This window comes from Bos indicus, chromosome 12 (assembly GCF_029378745.1).
Source record: "Bos indicus isolate NIAB-ARS_2022 breed Sahiwal x Tharparkar chromosome 12, NIAB-ARS_B.indTharparkar_mat_pri_1.0, whole genome shotgun sequence".
NCBI lineage: Eukaryota > Metazoa > Chordata > Mammalia > Artiodactyla > Bovidae > Bos > Bos indicus.
The window spans coordinates 77,256,819-77,264,991 of NC_091771.1; the positions used below are offsets into that span (position 1 = coordinate 77,256,819).

At 43.9% G+C, this 8,173-nt stretch overlaps 1 long non-coding RNA gene across 1 annotated transcript; it reads right to left on the reverse strand.

The window, feature by feature from the left end:
* Positions 1 to 1,044: 1,044 nt before the first annotated feature.
* On the reverse strand, positions 1,045 to 6,047 carry LOC139186152 (uncharacterized). Its single transcript, XR_011569651.1, has 2 exons — positions 5,932 to 6,047; positions 1,045 to 1,303 (listed from the first exon to the last, which is right to left on the reverse strand). It is a non-coding gene; the product is annotated as an uncharacterized lncRNA (long non-coding RNA).
* Positions 6,048 to 8,173: the final 2,126 nt, after the last annotated feature.

Sequence of the window (8,173 nt, forward strand, 5' to 3'; positions counted from 1 at the left end):
TTGACCTAGGAAGTCAAAACCTGTCACTCCAAGGTAGGCAGTGTGCTCCACATGCTTGTATTCACCCCGTCAGAATCCCATCCACCGAATTCCAGGAGGCAGTTCAGTTGCCTGGGTCGCTCACTGTTGTAGGAGGGGATCATGTCTTCCATCTTTGTTTTATAGATACTGAGTATATGGTGGAACTCAAGAAATGCCGATTTCAGAGAAAAAGGGAAGAAGTTAGTTCAAGGTGGATCAGTGCATATTTGGCTTTGTTAAGATGAAATTGAATATTTTGGTAGGAGAAGAACCAAAAGAGTTCTTTATTTCTGCGGGGAAAGACACACATATATATATGGGTGTGTAAACACATGTACATATATATCTTTTGTTGTTGTTGTTCATACATGTATCAGCATAAATGTGTATACATGTGTGTGTATTAGTCACTCAGTTGTGTCTGACTCTTGTGGCCCCGTGGACTGTAGCCCATCAGGCTCCTCCGTGCATGGAAGTCTCCAGGCAAGAATACTGGAGTGGGTTGCCATTCCCTTCCCCCGGGGATCTTCCCAACCCAGGTCTCCTGCATTTCAGACAGACTCTTTACCACCTGAGGGACCTAGGACACTCCTATATACATATGCACACACATTTATTTATATGTATATACGTCACATATATTTATATGTATATACATGTGTAGGACAAGTGTGTATCTATGTCTCTGTGTGCCTGTATGCATGCATGCATGTGTGTATATATACACATGCATGGATGCACACAAGCATGCTATATATGTATTTGAGTCTCCCTGGGTCACCTACAGCAGATATACGCAACCCACAGTCCACACAAATGAAATTAAGATGATCACGACTTAAAGGGACAGGTAAGGACTTTCAGCCAATTTTCAGTAAATGGATATTGATGTTTACCTTTGAAAGCACAGGCCCAGCATGTGCAGCTGGTGACGCTGTGTGGGCCACCTGCTACTTCGTGCTTCTTCAATCATGCTTGATTACAAAGATGACAGAGAAAAATACCAGGTAGCCCACACTGATATGTATTTTATCATTTAGTCTGTGTTTGGGCAAAGGAGTTCAAACCACACGTGTCAGCAGTCTAGAGGACGGCCTGGGGCTCTGGCCACCTGCCGCAGCAGATCCCTTGCTTGGTGTCCATGTGCTCTGTTAGCAGGACAGAGAGCAAATCCAACTGGCCACAGTAGGTGACAGGAGCTAAAGATCAGCCCTTCCTGAAACCGACCCGTGGCCTCGCTGATGCTGACACTGTTCTGAATACATTTTCCAGTTCTCTTGTCCTGTGTAAATAAATTTTTAAAAAGAAAAAAAAAAAACAATCATCAGTAGTGAAATAAAAACATTTTATGAAGACTAGTAGAGTTAGCCTCACTCTCCTTTGGACTGTGCTTCACAGTTTTGGGGGGCTTCCCTAGTGGCTCAGAGGTAAAGCGCTCACCTGCGATGAAGGGGACCCAGGTTCAATCCCTGGGTCAGGAAGGTCCCCTGGAGAAGGGACCAGCTACCCACTTCAGTAGTCTTGCCTAGAGAACTCCATGGACAGAGGAGATTGGCGGGCTAATCCATGGGGTTACAAAGAGTTGAACATAACCGAGCAATCAACACTTCACAGTTTTTTCATTGTTTCACATCATTTCATTTGTTCTCTATAATAACAGAGGAAAGAAGATAGAATATGATTTTTTTTTACATGAAGATAATGAAAATAGAGAGGTAAAGTTTGTTTCCCATAAATGCTCACAATAAGTCTTGAAAAGTCATGTGTATTTTGTGTCAGATATTTCCCCTAACACAAAAATGCAAAATAGTAGAATGATGGGCTTAGAGGCAGAAGGGCTTAGAGGCAGAAGTGCTTTGAGTTTGTCCACGTATATCTAAGGACTTGCGCAAGTCATTTGCTTTCTCTGGGACTGATATTCTTATCACTGGGAAGGAAACCCCTGCCTTTTGCATGTCCGAGGAGATGATGCATATGACAGAATGTTGTGAGTTATGAAGGACTAACTCCTACAGGGGGTGACTACCACCATGCTGAGTCCTTATCATCCACACTGACTGCTGGTCTTCAGACACCCAGTGACAGAGTCTGAGGCCTGAATCTGAATTTACGATGTCCAGAGAATACACCGGCTTCTATCATTCCTTTGCAAACTGGTTACTTATTCAAAAATTGCACACTGGTTTCATCTTTTATTAACTTATCTGTTGATTAAAATATCTTCTGTTGCTTTGATTCTGAGTATTAATATTTTAATGAATGAAAGATGGGCACTTTCATCGAAAATAAGTCAAATGAAATTGAAAATGTGTTTGTTACTTGAGAATCAAAATGCCTACAACCAAGTCACGCTACTGTGTATGAAACAATGGAGTGACTATCTCTGATAGAAGCGTTGTCACCTGAACCCTCTGTAGGAGAAATTTTCAATTTATATAAGGATTTGTTCCAGAAGTTCACATATAAGTTTATACTTATTGAAATTTATAATTCAAATCATACAGAAAAACATGTTATATGTGTCAGTTCAGCCAATTTTTTAATGTTGCTTGAAAGAAAGTGAAAGTCACCCTGTCGTGTCCAACTCTTTGTGACCCCATGGTCTATACAGTCCGTGGAATTCTCCAGGCCAGAATACTGGAATGGGTTAGCCTTTCCCTCCTCCAGGAGATCTTCCCAACCCAGGGACCACATTGGAGGTATATTCTTTACCAGTTGAGCCACAAGGGAAGCCCTTAATGTTGCTTATTTTATTACTATTTTAAAAAATTTGGCTGTACCTTGCAGCACGAGGGACTGAAGTTGTAGTTCCCAACCAAGGGTCTGTAGTTTCCCAGCCCAGTTTTGAACCGTGCCCTCTGCATTGGAAGGCAGAGTCTTAACCACCAGGCAGCCAGGCAAGTCCCACCGACGACTGTTTAATCACAGTATGGGCAAAATTTAAGAGAAATAATTTTGCTGTTTTGGATTAAAAGGAATTGTGTGGACGGGCATGATTTTAATCCATTTACCATTCTTAGGGGAAAATTTACTCATGAATAGGAACTGTGAGTACACATTCCCACTTTCAGAATAGTCGGGAAAGACACTCCCCTGACAATGAGAAGAGTCCCTGGGGCAGGGGACTCCCTCCACAGCTGTGCTGGACACCTGGCACAGAGGAGGAGGCACCTTCCTCCGTGCGTCTACCGCGCCTCTCAAAGGAAAAGAGAAAGCGTTTCACCCACGCTTTGGGACTCGGCACAGTGCATTCCTATATATAGAACATTCATAATTTAGGTGTTTATATGTCATAATTTAGGTGTTTACACTCCAGTGCATTTCCTAATTTTTATTCCCTGCTGTAGACATGTAAGACTGGCAGTCTGTAAGATCTAAAAACCAGAAATCATCTGGCCCCTGGTTAGCCTTGTTACTATGGCAGCTTGGTTGGCCTTTTCAAGCTTAACATTCAAATCCTCCAGTGGAAGAAAGCAATATGAGAAATTAACATCTTCAGTAATTGAGGTAGACCTGATATTAAAGGACATTTATTCAGGAAAAAAAAAATCATTGTTCGTGCTTTCACAATAATGCACCAGCTATTATTTAGCTTTGATCTGATGCCATCGGTATTTTTCCAGTGTAATTTTTGCTTCTGATATGGGTATGACCCTGCCACAGACCTGAACGGTTACTAGAGAAAATAAGATCAGACTCGCTCCTTGGGGCAGATGTGAAGTGCAAACAATCAGAGGCATAAATGAAGCTAAATAACTTGGAATTGAAAGCTGGGCTATTACCAGAGCCTAGGAAAATAATTAATACTCCAAAGGCTAGACAAGTTGGAAAGCACGTGGAACTGAACCCAGCAGCGTAGACAAGGGTGCCCCAAGATAGTTGAATCTGGACGGGCTCATCGGTACCTGGGCAGACGAACTGCCCTATTTGCTATCCATGGCTTGCCAGTCAGGAAACCCAGGATCTTGAGAAGGGGCCAGGAAGTCTTCATACACCAGAGGGTGGAATTACCCAGAAGTTAGAATTGCTCCACCTACAGAGATTTTGATTGGGTTGATTTATGGCAGCCCCAGGTGATGCTAGTGATAAAGAACCTGACTGCCAAGGCAGATGTAAGAGACACAAGTTCAATCCCTGGGTGGGGAAGAGCCCCTGAAAGAGGAAATGGCAACCCTATCCATTCATTCTTGCCTGAAGAATCCCATGGACAGGACATGGGATTGCAAAGAGTCAGATACGAATGGAGAGACTTGGCACAAACCACACACTGCTATTTGGGGGCTTCCCAGGGTCGCCAGTGGTAAAGAATCCACCTGCCAAGGCAGAGGACGCAGGAGTTGTGGGTTCAGTCTCTGGGTCGGGAAGATCCCCTGGAGGAGGGCATGGCAACCCATCCAGTATTCTTGCCTGGAAAATTCCGTGGACAGAGGAGCCTGGTGGGCTACAGTTCATAGGGTCTCAAAGACTGGGACACCACTGAGCAACTGAACACACACACACATGGCAGCCCCAACAATCTGTGAGTCACACTTTGGAAAACACTGTACTAGAGAATAGTGTAAGATTTCACGCTTCATCTGGGCTAGTAATAAGGGAATACATTGAGATTAAAAGGAAGTAAAGTCAAAGGGTGTACAGATGCCCAGTATCAATTAGCAGTTCCACATGAAGCTTGAAACAAACCAAGGATGAAGCCAGCAGATGAAAAATAAACCCTAGACCTGTTCTGGGCTTTGGTCCCCATACAGCTTAATTGAGAGGGACTTGGTGGATATTTTGATGTGATGACTCTTCGGCCTCTTTTTCATCTAAGCCTGAAGAACCCTGGCATGCTTTTTAGCTGGACAGTTACATAGAGGAAAGGACCTGCTTTGAGAGAAGATTGCAGGCAGAGACCTGGTGTGGAGAGCTGAACTGGATGTAGATCGTCAGGAAGAGGTTGAAAGGGAAGCGAAGCCCAGGAAGGGAAGAAAAGGCAGCAGCACCATTGTCGAGAAAATGAATGAGTTCTCTTAATATAGATACTTTCTTCCCTAGACAAGTCAGCCCTGGAGAAAGAGTTGCCCAAACACCTGGATTTGGTTCTCCCAGCTTTGGTTTACACCCCGAGGGTGCCTAGGATGGTGGTGGGCAATACGTGGAAGAGTGGAAAGGTTGAACCCTGAAAGGTATGTTTAATGGATGTGGAGCTAATGGGAACACACAGACTTCCTGGTTTCCACTGGGCTTAGAGCTGACAGAGTGGGAATAAAGCACAGCTCAGGGTTTTAAGAGGCAGCTCCTGTGGCTGAACGAAACCTGCATCTTGGTGTTACTGATTTTTAGCTTCAGAAACCCTGGGCAAAATATTTGAATTTCAACTATTTTATCAGTAAAATGTAGATAATTATAGTTTCTACCTCTTGGGTTCTTGTGGGGATTAAATGTGAAAATCAAGGTAAAGTGACTATAAATTACTGGGTAGGTGCTACCCATGAGGGATGTTGCTATATTAAGAAGTTCTTTGTCTTCTCGGCCTTTCTCTGCCAATCAATCCTTCTTCTTTTCATGTGCTCCCTGACCACTGACTCATTCCTTTCAGCATGTGCATTCACGCTGCAATTTGCTCCATGTTTTAGCACTCCAAGCCAACCTTGCTTTCAAACGAGACTGCTTGAAGGATTCAACTCGACTCTGTCATTTCCTCACCAACTGTTCGTTTTTGCCTCCACCCATCCCTCTTCAGCTACTCTCGCCAGTGTCCCTGGTGAGATGATTGCTAAATCTGTAGGTACCGCTCAGAAGGTTGTGTTGAGGGCTCCTGGCCAGCCCTGGCACTCGTCCACTCCCTGCTCCTTGGGTCTCTCTACCTCCTTGCTGGCCATTCTATCAGGCTCACCTGTTTCTTCATTCCATGAGCTATCATCATACCTTCTCAGTGTCCCAAATCCTTCTCTGCACTGCACCACCTTCCATCGCTTTACCTGGCTCTCCTCGTCTCTCAGCTGCCTCCATCCCTATTGTAGTTCTTTTTCCCAGCGTGTTATTGGAACCTTCTTAACCTCAGAACGTAGAATCTTTTAGACTTCTAGAAGTCTCCCTAAAATTCCCCACATCTCACACACCCCCCGCAAAGCTTAGTAAATCCACCAAATGGCAATAAAGACTGTATTTCTAAAGTGTTAATGTCTTATGTCCTGTTCCACTCCACCCGGTGTTTCTACATTTTAGTAAAAGGCTTCATCACGGACCTGGTTGTCCAGGTCATAAAGCTAGCAGACATCAGTGATTAAATGCTGGTCACCTCATTGCACAGCAATGTTGTTGGAAGGCAGAGCAGAGCTGACTCCAAAATGTACCTACTTCTTGTCACGTCTTCTCAGTCCCAGCCACCATGACTTCCTTCCTGGACAGACACCACATGCTTGGTCTTCCTGCTTTCAATCTGATCTATCTGCAACCCAGTCTCTACCTAGCAGCCAGGGCTACGTCAGGTCATCCTCACCGCTCAGGGCCTTTAAACACCTTCCTAGAGCATCTCCCATGAACCTCCGACCCTTTTGCCCTGGCCTTCCTGGTCTCCTGTGATCTGGCTCCTGTTAACCCCTCCAGCACCATCTTGGATCACCCTCCTCTCTTGCTATGCTCCAGTCTCACTGGTCTTTTCATTTCTGGAGGAGGTCTAGTTGTTCACCTACCTCAGGGCATAATATTACCTAAATATCTTTCTGGAATATTCTTCCACCTAGAACATTCACCCAGCTCTGTGTATGACTGCTTCTTTCTTAGCTTTCATGTCTTTCCTTCCAAAACAACTCCTTAGAGAGGTCTTCTCGGAACATCCCACACGAAGTCCATTCTCCTGGCCCACACATCTCAACACATACCTTATTTCCTCTGCAGCATTAACAATAATTTGTACTTATTTTATCCATTAAAATTGTTTTCCTGGGCTTCCTCAGTAGCTCAGGGGTGGAAAGTCCGCCTGCCAATGCAGGAGACCTGGGTTCAATCCCTGGTCCAGGAGGACCGACCGCACATGCCACAGAGCAGCTAGAGAACTTAGAAACGATCTCCGCTATGATTTCAGCTATCCCCCAGCCCATCCCAGAGATGCCAGCTCACTCCCTCCACTATGCACGGCTCCCTATTAGGAATTATTTGTCTCTTCCCAACCTTGCTCTCCTTTGGACTGTCTGTGCCTCAGGGACAGAGTATTTGTCACTGCGTTGCCGGAACCTAGCACCTTACACAGCACACAATGGGTGCTCAGAAAAAAAAAAAAAGTCAAATAAATGAATGAATAGCCCTCTCAGAAGGTTCTTAAAATAGCTGCATTAGAGTACTCATTTATACATCTTACTGAATTTGATAATTTTAAACTAGAAATTCAATATGGCACGTAGAGTGAATTAACACCATATGGGCCATGGTACTAAAATTATATATAATAGCATAATTATACCTGGTATCAGATAATTAGATGTGATAAGTGACTTTAAAAGCTTTTTGGTACGTTTTCACTAATGGTCAATTCTTGGTAATCCTGGACATTTTCAATCTTGCCAGTCAACATGTAGCTTGGTAATGACCCATTTTACTCGAGAGTGGCTTATATCTGCGGTGTGTTGTTTTTTTTTCTAACGGTACAGCAAATGTTACTTTATACATTCATTACACTCGACAGCATCAGTCAAAGTTAAGTGGAGGATCATCTCCAAGGACTTCCATAGTCCCAGCAAGACAAATATGTACGAGTGGTTTCATTTGTTGCAGACTAGAGAACATCAGTTTTCAAATAATTTTGACCTTAATCTTTCCCTCACTGTATTCTCTACCAGTCCCATTAAACAATAACAAATACAAACCCCCTTTTTGTGCCTTGCAAGGTTGAAGCTCTGTTCCTCCAGCATCCTCTCTGAACATGACTGGAAACCTCAAAGACTGAGAAACGACCTTCTTAAGGGGGAGGTGGATCCAATTGCCATAGGATGCAAACAGCTCTGCACAGAGCCTATAATTCATCAACAACTTTTGAACAGATACACTAAGACTGCACTGCATTTGAAGTGTCATAGAGGGTGTGTTAGGGATTGTAAGACTATGTAGTCCCTACCCTTCAATTACTTTGTTGCCACTTAGAAATTACCGAACACTCCTGTGTCATTCAAGG